Source organism: Charadrius vociferus, unplaced genomic scaffold (assembly GCF_000708025.1).
Source record: "Charadrius vociferus isolate BGI_N301 unplaced genomic scaffold, ASM70802v2 scaffold62, whole genome shotgun sequence".
Lineage (NCBI taxonomy): Eukaryota > Metazoa > Chordata > Aves > Charadriiformes > Charadriidae > Charadrius > Charadrius vociferus.
In genome coordinates, this window is record NW_009647419.1 from 5,313,417 (window position 1) to 5,325,363 (window position 11,947).

At 43.3% G+C, this 11,947-nt stretch overlaps 1 protein-coding gene across 1 annotated transcript in view; it reads right to left on the reverse strand.

Moving 5' to 3' along the window:
- Nucleotides 1-11,947, reverse strand: part of KCNK5 (potassium channel, subfamily K, member 5) — a 46,459-nt gene that overhangs the window by 33,073 nt on the left and 1,439 nt on the right. The gene's annotated exons all lie outside the window — the stretch shown is intronic.

The following is an 11,947-nucleotide window of genomic DNA, read 5'->3' on the forward strand; positions in this document are numbered from 1 at the left end:
GGGGGGGAGGAAGGCGAGCAGGAGCCCTGAGGAGAAAAGAAGGGGGGACGTCGGCAGGTTTCACCCCTTCTCCGCCGTGTGCATTACGGATCCTTCGCAGCGGGCACTGCCTCTCCATTCCTTCGTGCGTCTTGTACGTTCAATAAATAAATGTCTGTACACACACCCGTACAAGTGCCTGCCAGTTTGGGAGCGAGGGAGAGACCCCAGCTAGAGATTTTCCACAAGATGCTCAAAACCTCAACTGGGCTGAAGCTCGCCATGTTCAGGAAGCCCTTCCCAGGAGTGCCTTTGTCCTGGTTAGAGGACTTAGAGCTGCGCACAACTGCACGCTCCTCCGTGTTCACGCTTCCAGGCAGAAGGAAGGCAACCCAACTGGTTTGAATGAACAGGGCTGGAAATGGGGTTAAATGGGGTAGGGAGACAGCAATGTTAGTGATGAGTTAGAGCAATGTGCTATGCACCATGGCAAAGGGCTCGTGTTGTGGACATGATTCATCTTAGAAACACTGTTTTTGTGGGGATAACTTACTTTTTGCCTACTCCCGTGCCTGTCCCCGCCTGCCCACCTCACCCCTCCCCCCCCCGAATAAAAGTCAAAAATACAGAGTTGTCCATGTCAACTGGCTCAACGCTACAATTTGGGGATGTATAGGTATGTCAGCTGAAGTCCACACACCAAAAGGCTGAGATGACCCAGCTGAAATTTCTCATGCAGACATAGTTGAAACGGGAGGAGGGAGAATGGAGAAGAATGGGAAAGAGGAAGGAAACAAGTAGCAAATATGCAACAGAGTATGAGAAAACAAAAAGGAGAGCATATGGAAGGCAAAGGAACTGCCTTGGTTAAGACTTATTGAGACACCTGTCTGTAAAACTTTGATTCACATCCAATGGATGCTCTTGTGAGATTGCCCTCTGAAAGTTACATGGCTTTCAAGCAGCCCTTGCTACTAACATGTATAGTGCTCACTGAAAATACATCTGCAAGAGGTTCCTGGCAGCCTAAAAGCAGGACTGGAGAAACCACAAAATCCACAAGCATGTTACGTGATCAGCATCACTGCTTTTGCATGGGATTCCCCAGTTATGTAAGGGAAACATTAAGAATAGAAAAGGATCGCCAAACTGTAGTAGTAAAAAAAAGGAAAAGCATTTATATGTGCTAGAGGAGAGATCAAGTAGAAGGCATCATAATAAACATTTTAAAAATTAACGAGTGTCATAGAGAAACTACAGTAACTTTTTTTTTTTATTATGGGATGTTTCATTAAGTTGTAAGGCAGAACTTTTAACTAAAAAGAAAAGAAGAATTTCATGATTCATAATTACCACATGAAAATTATTCCCAGGTGTTATCACTTGGCCCAAGACCTTTGCAAAACTTGAAAAGCCATTGGCCACATAAATGAGTAACGTGAGCATCCATCATTGCCTCACTTACTGATTTAAAATTAAAGTTAAAAACTCTAAGGTATGTAAATACTTACGGCAAGTGACTGAAAGCACTGAGGAAGAACTCTTCCCATAGGCAGACTATGATATATATTCCTTTTGGTGCTCTCGTACTTTCTGAGTCACCTGCAAATGGTTAGGTTATTCCAACAGCAGCATCAGTAGCCTGACACGTTATAGCAATATTACACTTGTGTGTTCCTGACCCTGAACATCTGTGCTTCGTAACTAGAAGGTATTTGATTAAATTTTGAAACTGTACTCTTCTCCATCTGTCTCTAAGTCTCTAAAGGCCCATTTATAGTACTGAAACACTATCTTAAAGGCACAAGGAATGACACAAATGACCCCGAACCTACTGCAATTATAAACCGCAGATGAGAGCAAAACCACTTTCAGTAATTTTATAGAAAGTTTGTATGGAATTTTAATTCACCATTTCTACTTTCCACTCTAAACTCCTAATCACTGATTGTATAATTAGTGCTCTCAGTAACTGAGTCAGTCAGTGTTTAAAAACAAACCAGCCTGTAAATCACATACCATTTTTCCCTGTGTTGAAATGCTATTGCACTTGTTAGACTCTCCTTGTGTTTCTCCAAGTTTCAAAGAGGTGAGCCTGGTAAGGCACACCATCCAGAACAGTTTATTCCCCAAGGAACCATAGCCAGCTACTCCTACAAGTAGAGGCAATCCTTTGAGTATCAACAAACTTCCTGTGTTTAGATATTTCACTTTGATTCCTCTGTTTTTTTGCAGAACAAATTACAAAGCATAATTTCATGCTGCTGTCCACATCAGTGTGGCAAGAAGGAATGTTTTCTGTAGCTGGCCTCTCTTTGCACCTCCTGATCTAAAATGCCTCTCCCGACCTCGTAAAAGATTCCATATCCTTTTATGCGTGGCCCTTTTCTACTCTCTGTTTCCCTTGGATTAAACAGTACCCCTATTGTTAACCCACAGCACCTGCCACATAGGCCCCACAGCTTTTCATGCTAGCTAAGTTAATGAAAAGGCTGGGGTTATACACCCAAAGGCTTTAAAATCTCATTTAAAAATCAGGGGAGAAACAGCAGATAGCACTGTGGTGAGCAATACCACAAGTATCAATCATTTGTATTATTTGCATAGGTCATCATTTCAGGCTGTCCAGTCCAAAAGGAAATCTCTTTCATCCAAGCTGTATGTCTAAGACACATTTGCTGTACAGATGTTTCCTAGAACAGCCTGAAGTGAATGAATAAATGTCAGAAAATGTTTCAGATGGAGCAAATAAAAGACATTATTTGGCCAAAGGAAACCTGTCATGTAGTGGCAAAGACTGCATGTTGTACTGACTATGAACTATGAGCCTCTCTTGAAGCCTGTGCCATTTTTCACTTGGAAGTCTATTTTTGGCTGGTTGTTGGCTCTGTTCTCAATGATGCCTGTCATCTTGCACTTTTCTTTTTTTATTGAAATTTGGATACCTCCAACATTGCTTTCAAGTGTTACACATCTAGTCACGGATGGTTTTAAGTAAGTTGAGGAGTGTACTATTGTGACAAGTAGTTTTGCTTCTTTGGTACAGTCGGGTGCGTACAGAAAGCGTAAGGCTGGTCTGCAGATGATGCATAATTTTGTATGAGACATTTGTAGGAAGTTCAAAAATTCTTCATGGGATTATTCAGGCCTCTTGGCCTGAGTATTTACACATAGCGTGTTTTGTGCCCTGGATGTACGGTAACACAAGCTAAATAATAATAAAAAAAAGAATAAAAACCTTTACCAAAACAACTTGCATACCACTGCAACAGACTTCTTCACCCATGGACAGATAATGAGTGAACAAACACCACATGACAGATGTTAGTCATGCTGCTTAATGAATAACTGGTGATGAGTACAATACCTGTATGGAATGGTTGTAATGTGTTCAAGGAAAAATATGCATTTGGATCATCTGTTTTTCACTGAGATACCTGCAGTGCTCGAGAGAAATGTCTTCATCAGGAAGTCCAGGTATTTCAACATTTTTTCTGTGTGTATTTCCTTGACTGCCTTGTTCTTCAGCCATCCACAGCAGTCACTGGATCTTCAGAACAGGATGATGAAACCCGTTTTCCTTCAAAATATTTTACAAAGAAAGAATGTGGCCTTCTTTTTCTGCTTCACCATGGTCCCAGTCTTGCAGACAGGCATGGGTAATACCAAACACTTACGACAGTCCTTCACGCTGACATTCATCTGTCACTCATCAAAACAGTTCAGTGCACAGCTGTACAAAAAACCCCAGCTCGGACAATGTCAGTTCTGGACTGGGTTTTACCATCATGATACCTGGAGCACAGTACTATTCTAGATAGTATGCTCAAAGCTAGCTGAGCACCATGGTAACAGAGTCAGTGAATAATGCAACAATCTGTTATTTTGTTATGTAAAACATCACTGTCAAGTCTTTTGTGTGTGTGTGTGTCATTAAGAAGGAGTTAAATTCTATTTGTGTATAGTAATGTGGATAAATGGCTGCACATTGCTCCGAGACTTGTTTCCCAAACCAGTTTAAATTAACTTTTATCAATCTTGTGTCACTGCAGTGCAAAAGTCTTCTCCTGTGTTACAGCGTCTGCAGATTACAGCGGAGAATTCAAGGAGCTGTTGGCCTCCCCCGTCTCTCAGTTGGGTTGCGCAGCTGCATGTCTGTGTGTCAGGTTGTGCAACGGAGGAGGGCCTTGTGTGTGACCCTGCAGTTCCCACATCCACATCACGCTCCCTTCCATGCCCGGCATGTTGTGCTCACGTTTGGTTAGTCAACATGCGTGAAGAGCTGTTCCCACCTCCCTCTTCCCTTTATAGAAACAAAATCGCCACATTCATTTCATTTGGGCAGAGGAAAAGCAGAATGAAGGTTGATAGCTTTTTATTTTTTTCCCTTTTGGATGAATAGAGTCTTGTGGATAACAAATGAGCACAGCTATGCACCCTAAAAACATTGAAAAGGATCATATTCTTATCATCTATTCTCCCCTTCCAAATCCTGCAGCAACAGCTTGTGAGGTTAGATTGGGTCTTATCTGGGGTGGCAAAAAGATCAAGTAAGCAAGTGAGAGAGTTGGCTACATACAGTTAACGGAGTATGAATTTTTAAGAATTTTTGTCTATGGACACTAGTTGCTTTTGTGCTTGGTATCCTGGAATGAAAGAAGGATCATGGCCCGTGCTGTCTCCAGGCATGTGCCTCTTCCTTCTGTTCTTAAAGGAGTTTTGTAAGACAACAAGAGTTCCTGGAATAGTCTACCTCCACAGCCCCTTCGCCTGTCACATGGTCCTTTGTGGTCCCTCCTCCATCATGTGTGGTATTGGGAAAGGAGACAGCAAAGGCTGAGCCATAACACCCACAGCTGTCCTGCAAGTCAAGTGCTTGCAAGCTGGTTTTGGCTTTTAACTTATGGTTCATACCCTCCTAGACCATTATCAGGAGAGATATTAAGAAGGTTTGGAGGGAGGTTTGCCTTCCAATGGTGCCTCCCACATGCCAAAACCCTCTGTAGAAGTAGCAAGCAAATCCAGGTCACTAGCAGATATGACTCTAAGGAGGCAACTTAACACAAAAATGACTGAGTTAGAACATCAGAAAAAAATCCACCTGGTTTAGTGCTTCGGTCAACAGCTTGACTGTTGTCACTGCTGTAAGCATAAAAGCTGCCTGCATGTTATAACTTACACTGGTCCTAGTCTCATGGTGAGCACCATGCTCTTGACTCTCAATGGCTTTTCAGGGATGTGCGTGGAGGGTCACAGTCAATTGCAAGATAACCCATGACTGAGGTGATAAAGCAAGTCAGATGCTGGAGATTTTCCTCGTATTAAGCAGCACTTCAGCAGTGCTCTGTTCTTCATTCTGTCCCGTGGCCTGTTGGTCTCGGAATTGGAACAAAGTCCAGAGAAACTGAGGAAGCAGGGAGTGAATGGGAGCAGATTCAAATTGCCCACGTTGCTGCTCTCTTTCGGAAGCTCATAGAGAAGTCCTGGTAACTCAGGTCGGACGCACAGTGGTGCCAGCAATGAGGTGTGGGAGAGGCCTGGCAGGAATCAGAGTTGAGGGAAGGCAGAGAGAATAAGAACAGACAACCCCTAACTATACCTGGGGATATGGTACATCTGCAAGAATCGTTGGAGAAGTTGGTGGGGAGAGGGAGAGAAGAGGAATGGGGAAAGGAACACCATCAAGAGACCCCACGCATCAAGAGGAATTGACGTGGTGCTCTCTAAGGGCATCCAAACAGAGGTGAACATCCCTAGCTGCTTCTTTCACTCAAGGGGACCATATGAGCCAGCCAGAGGTCCCCAGTGAATATTTCATTGCCAGCATGGGTTATAGAAACTAATGGTCAGCAGGCTGTTAGAGGTTTCACAACTCATTTCCTTTGAATATTAGTTCGTTCTTTTGCCAAAGGGAGAAGGAGAAAAAGGGAGGAGGAGGAAATAAAAACTACATGGGGTAGTTAATTTATTTTAAAAGATTGAGTCAGTAAGGAGATGGGTGAACTCTGCAGATTGCATTGCTTCAGTCAGGACAGAAAATGCAGTGCTTTCCTTGCATGCGTTTAAGATTTCTTTAGAACAAGGAAGCGTATGCAAATAATGGGACCAATCTGCAAACACTTACTGGGGTCAGCAGCCTTTGCGCAAGAACTGTCACTGACTGGGGATACTTGTAACAATAAAGATTCCCCAGGCTGGGGAGCCTGGCTCTTAGGTCTGCCTCATCTTCTACCCTTGCTTCACTCCCTACTCTCAGCTCCGATCTTTTGCAATTCAGTGACAATCGGAGTTAATAAAAGGTGTGTCTGTGATCCTGTAAAGCAATTTGCATCATCATCTTTTGTGATGAAATCTTCACAGGGGAAGGAGGAGCGACAACATTTTGCCCAAGTTAAGGTTGCCCTGGCAATATACCAAGAAGCCTGAAGCCCTTAATTTTCATGAGAGGTTTGATTACTGCAGCCCATATTCGAGTGCAGAAATGTGTCCTGCAGAAACTACACCCCCCCACACCCCTCCACCCCCCCACTTCCAAGATAAGTCTAAAAGTAGTCCGGAGTGTACAGTCTTGCATTGCTGCCACTGTGTCACAAGCGCGTAGACAGGCCTGGGCTGCCTTGCTGAAGTTACTGTACTATGTGTACAACAGACCACGCGACAGTCGCCTCTGCCCTACTGAAAACATCATTTTCCTTAGCTGGGTTGAAGAAATGGTGCTGCTTTCACTAGACAGAAATGGCCAGAGCCTGCCAATTGACGTTAACTGTGTTGTATGTTATTTCAGTATGTCTATTCTAAACACATGACAATGCGACTTTCATTTTGACTAAAGGAACTGATAATTGACACAGAGCTATTAAAACATGACAAATAAGCAATGCCTAAGCCAGCTAAAAAAAAGAACTGTCAGAAATGTCTTTCTTCTGCTGTGCTGCCTAGTGCAAATACAGCAGCCTTGCTTAATAAACAAGGCCTCATTTAGTCCTGGGCTTGTCTCAACACTAGTCTTTTACAAGCACTTGGGACAAGATCATTAAACCTGCATGTATCAGCCGAAGACCTGCCTCTCAAATTTCCTTCTAATGCCGGGAAAGGCCCTAGTTACACAATTATACATTAACTAACAAATAATTATCCTCAGCAGTGGGAAGCGAGTTATTTTGCAGCTCTCTATTGGAGTGTTCAGATGCCTTGTATGAAATCTAGAGAGATTAAATTCCTTTGCCCTTCTTTATAGTTGGACTGCTTGTAGGACATGCTGCAATGCTGGCACCTAAATCTGCTTGGAGAGCAGTGTGGAAAGCTTACAATTGGAATATCCATTATCATGATAATGTGTGGAAATCTGGCGCCTGTTAACAGAGCAGTGTGGGAAGGACATTACTGGGGCTCATAGGTAAAACAGAGAGGGGATTTTCATACCTAAAGTCAGTAGTACAGAAGAGCAGGAAAAACTGGTGTGGTCCTTCACTGGCAAAACACAGCGGGGAGTCTGCTACTGCAGTAAGTTGGGAACTGTAAGAAAAGGTGGCAGTGGCACCTCCAGGAAGGGTTGTGCAGGCTGGCTGCCATTGCAGCCCTTCACTGAACACGTTGTAGGCAACAGGGCCACACAATGAACAGCTATCATTTTTATTTTCCAGAAAAAAAGTTGGCTTTCATATCTGGAGCGACTAAACTAAAAAGTCTTTCCTCCATTAAATCTTGACGCAAACTCATATCTGTTTCTGACCAGAGACACCAAGTTTTAGGATCCTGTTCAAATCTGAACTTTTTCTTTCCTCCTGGTCTCCACTTGGTGGAGAATGCCTCTGAGTCCAGCAGTTTTCCATATCAGAAATCTACTGTTGTTACATTGATCATGGTTTACACATAAAGCCAGAATTCATTCCTGTGTGGATAGCAGGCTTTAATACCTTCAAACGGTGGCAGAGAGAGAAAAAAAAGAAGAGTAAAAATTCCCCGAATAATGTAAAAGGTGCAACCCGGCACTGCTAAGGAGACAGATCAAATAACCTCTCGGTCTTTTCCATATGTGACTTCTGCAGTTCCACACAGGCTTTTCACAACAATTGAGTACTCCCCATCAGGGCCAGGGTGCAGGGGTAAGGAAGAGCTCACGCTAGCAGCTTGACAGTTTGCCAATGCATACAGAAGCAATATGCACCTTTCAGTTAGTCAGTACAGTGAATTATGTTTTCAGTTGTACCTTGCAGAGTGAATAGCAAATAACTTTAGGCTGTAACACTGTCCAATCTGTTCCCCCATATGCACTCCTCTTCTTTTCCAAAGAATACACCGTACCATGCAGTAATGAGAGCGTTCAAATAACAATGGAAAGAATGACTCTGATATTCTCCTGAACTAACTTCAAAGCTGCATATCCAGTTCTCTGCCTTTTTTGGTCTGTCTCTTTACACCATTTATGCCTGTTTTTATCAGACTGGGTAGGAGAAGCGATTCCAGCACACCTGACCCAGCTTTTAAACTCAGCTCCGCAGAAAGACAGACATCATGCAGTCACAGGGGAAAAAATCAGTAGAGCTTTCCCTGCTCCCAGCACATTTATATTTCCTGCAACTATCCAAATGATATGTTGGTAAAGTAGGTAAAAATGAGAGTGGGAGGTTACACATGAACTGGAAAGCAGGACACAAAACGTCCTCTCTTTCTGTAACACCAAGTATTATCTCACATATGGGAGGCCACTTCCAGGCAATATATCAGAACTCACAAACTGTCTTTTAGGCACCTGTGAAAAACCACTGAGACTGACACAGGCCACCTGCGACATGCAAAGCCCGCAGCTGAAACAGTCACATTCATAAGGCTGAGGTATAAAGCCCTCTATACTAAAAAGTCCTCCAGACTAGAGAGATTTATTGTTCTTCTGGGGGGAGTTTTAGGCACACAACATATTCCCATTGAGCTTTGAGAGTTTCTCATATTGTGTTTCTTCTCACAGTATCTTCTCTATGGCCAGTCCTGCAGCCAGCCCGACTTCTAGCTGGATAAGCTGTCTCTGCTGTAATATCAACACTTGTCGGGCCAACAGGGAAGATAGTAGAACCAGATACATGCAGAGGATGAGTAGTAATACGGGTATATTCTTTATTCCTTGTATTGACTTGCTCACTAAAGGACTGTGCACAGCACAATACTGAGTGAATTTCAGTAGCACCTGCGTTCTACTGAATCCTTGGGTTGGCTGTAAGTGGGATATAACTCTTGCGTTACACTTCTGCACATGGGAGAATTTTGATTATTTGGGACCAGTGGAGTTCTTTATTTTTTCTTCTTCTTCTCCATCTGGAAAGGACCACCGAAGCCCTTGTGCCAACTGAACTATGAAGACAAAGAATGAAGGCTGCAACTACTACAGCAAGAGGAAGCCTTTACACAACCACTCTGTCCTGTTTGAGTGGTCCACCTCTATACATTGTTCATGCTTGGACAGTGCAGTTTCTATTCAGAAACGTTCCCGCTTGAGTGTCTGCTACATGCAGCAACAGTTAATGGAACATTGTGTCATATACAGTACCTGGCACGGAGCATTGGTCTGCCTTTCCAACCTGCCGCAAAAGGGCTCAGCTGGGTACAGTGGCTTTGACAACATGGGTCAAGGCTCCCAAGTGCACTTGCCGAAGCAAATATATTTCTCAAAAAATAGTGTCTCGGAATAGGACAAGCAAAAACCAACAAGCATTGAAAAACAAACAGCCTGTTCATTCTTTCATATTTTTCCTCTCCTGTTGGTTCAGACAGGAACCTGTTTTATCTATCAAAAGAAATTCTGTTTCTGCAGGGGATGGATAAAAGCCTTCCATACTTCTAAAATCCTCCAGGTCTTATAGACAGACAGGTCCTATTCTAACTCTCTTCCCAGCGTATTTCATCCTTAATACAAAACGAGTCTGGCTCAACCTTTTGCAGACCTCCGAACTGTCAAAAGTTTGGAACAGCAAGGCTCCCGGGTAATTGCATCACGTGAGAGGGGAGGAGGTCGGAGGGAATCATCACTTGAGAACGCATGCCCACATCCCAGCTCCTAGACGGGATCTGACACTGGGCATGTCAGATCATGCATGGAGGAGATGCACAGGGCATGCCACTGCCGGCAGACGTGTGCTGTTAACAGGGTTGCTTTGAATGCGGGCCCCTGCGGGGTCTCCTCCACCTGCTCCAGCTCTGGGCTTGAGCGCATCCTCTCTGCAGCCGCAGTGCTGGCAACAGCTCTTACCTTGGGGGGTAAGAGCTACTGGGAGGGATGGGTGCAGCGGAGGAGCGGCAGCAGAGTGAATCTCACTCAAAATGCCTCAGGCTCAGCAGAGCTCCTCTTGGCATCTACCAATGGATCATGTCACTGCCATCACAAGTGCAGAAATAATGACCAAGGTTGATTTTTTTTTTTTTAAATGGAGAAACCTCATATAGTGAACCATGCATTTCTTGGATGTTATTTGGCTTGCCAAAGGGCTGTAACCTGTCAACCTTCAGTTTCTTTTTACCAGATCAGCCCAAGGCCTTCTCTAATCTCCTAAAAATGCTGTGTCTTGTGTCTTACTGCTGAAAGATTAATTTGTTCATGCTAGGCTAGAGAGGCTCTTTTCATGAGTCTGTTACCATACAGATTACTAAGCTCCTTGTAGCTTCCTCACAAAACAAATATTGTTCCCCTTTCCCTAGAATAACATTGAAATTGTCAAGGGATTAGCGTACGTTTAAAAAAAAATAAAAATATTAGAGCGAGGAGGTCAGAGAATACACAAGTTCTTTGGGTTCCTGTGTTTCAGAGCCAAAGTACTGAAAAGCACTTCTATTCAAACACAGAAACTGCAGCTCTCTGTGCTCTCAGAAGGGTGCCAGCAATTGCAGAAATGTGAAAGAGGAGAGGAAATCTCATGGCGCCAGCTGAAGGAAGGAGAGGCAGTGAGATGCACAGTGCCCCTTCAACCAGCAAGAAAAAGAGGAACCACCAACTCTGTTTCTGAACCACCAGCTCTCTTTTCTCCACTAGCAGGATGCTCCTCCCAGCCCCAGCTTCAATTTAAGCTTGTATTTCAGAGGAATAAATGCAAATGCCCCAGGTGAGGACTGATTTGTATCACAGAAAATGAAAGGAACCCGTGAAGTCAGGAAAAGAAGGACTTGAGAAAAGGCTGAGTTTCATTGCCCTGTACTTTACTTTGAACTTGCTGAAGTTCAGCTACATTCAGCACTGGAGTTTTGGAGCAGACCCATGTCTGTTGTCAACTCACTTAACCTCTGTTGTGATGGATTGTTTATTACAGAATAGTATGTGCAAGATATCACTCAAGGTAAAAACGTAGAAAAATGAGTTGTGAGTGCAGTGGCTGTAATAATTTCATTGTTTAAAATGCTTTAAATAATATGCTTAAGAAAGCTGGGGACAAGTACGTGTGAAGATATACTGTTTAAAACAGTGGACTTTAACGATGTACGTCTGCACATTGGTACAGATAACCACGTCATAAACTCAAGCACTCTTAGGTTAAAACCAGCTGGATTCGTCAGGAACTCTTCAGCTGTGGACAGAACATATTTCAGCAAGTTGGAAGTAATACAAAATGATCATGGGCTGCAAAAGCTTTTACCCTGCTCTGAGCTGCAAACAGAGCAGGATTTGGCCCCAAAATATACCATCAGAAGCCTTTTGAATTAATGTAATAATAGAAATATGGTCTCTTTATACCTTTTATCTAATGGTCCCAAATTAATTTATAAGCATTTAGCACTAACTACAGCTTTGAGTTGTGGGAATATGTTTTCACAGGCAGCTCTGATATGGTTGTGTGAATTACCCTAGGTCACAAACTTAAAAAAAAAAAAAAAAGAAGAGTAAAACAAAAGCAGGCAGGGAAAGGGAAGCAAGAAAAGGACTGCATGCAAGAACAGGGGCAGGAAATCAATCAGGACTGGAACAACAAAGTGTTGCCTCCTATTCCTG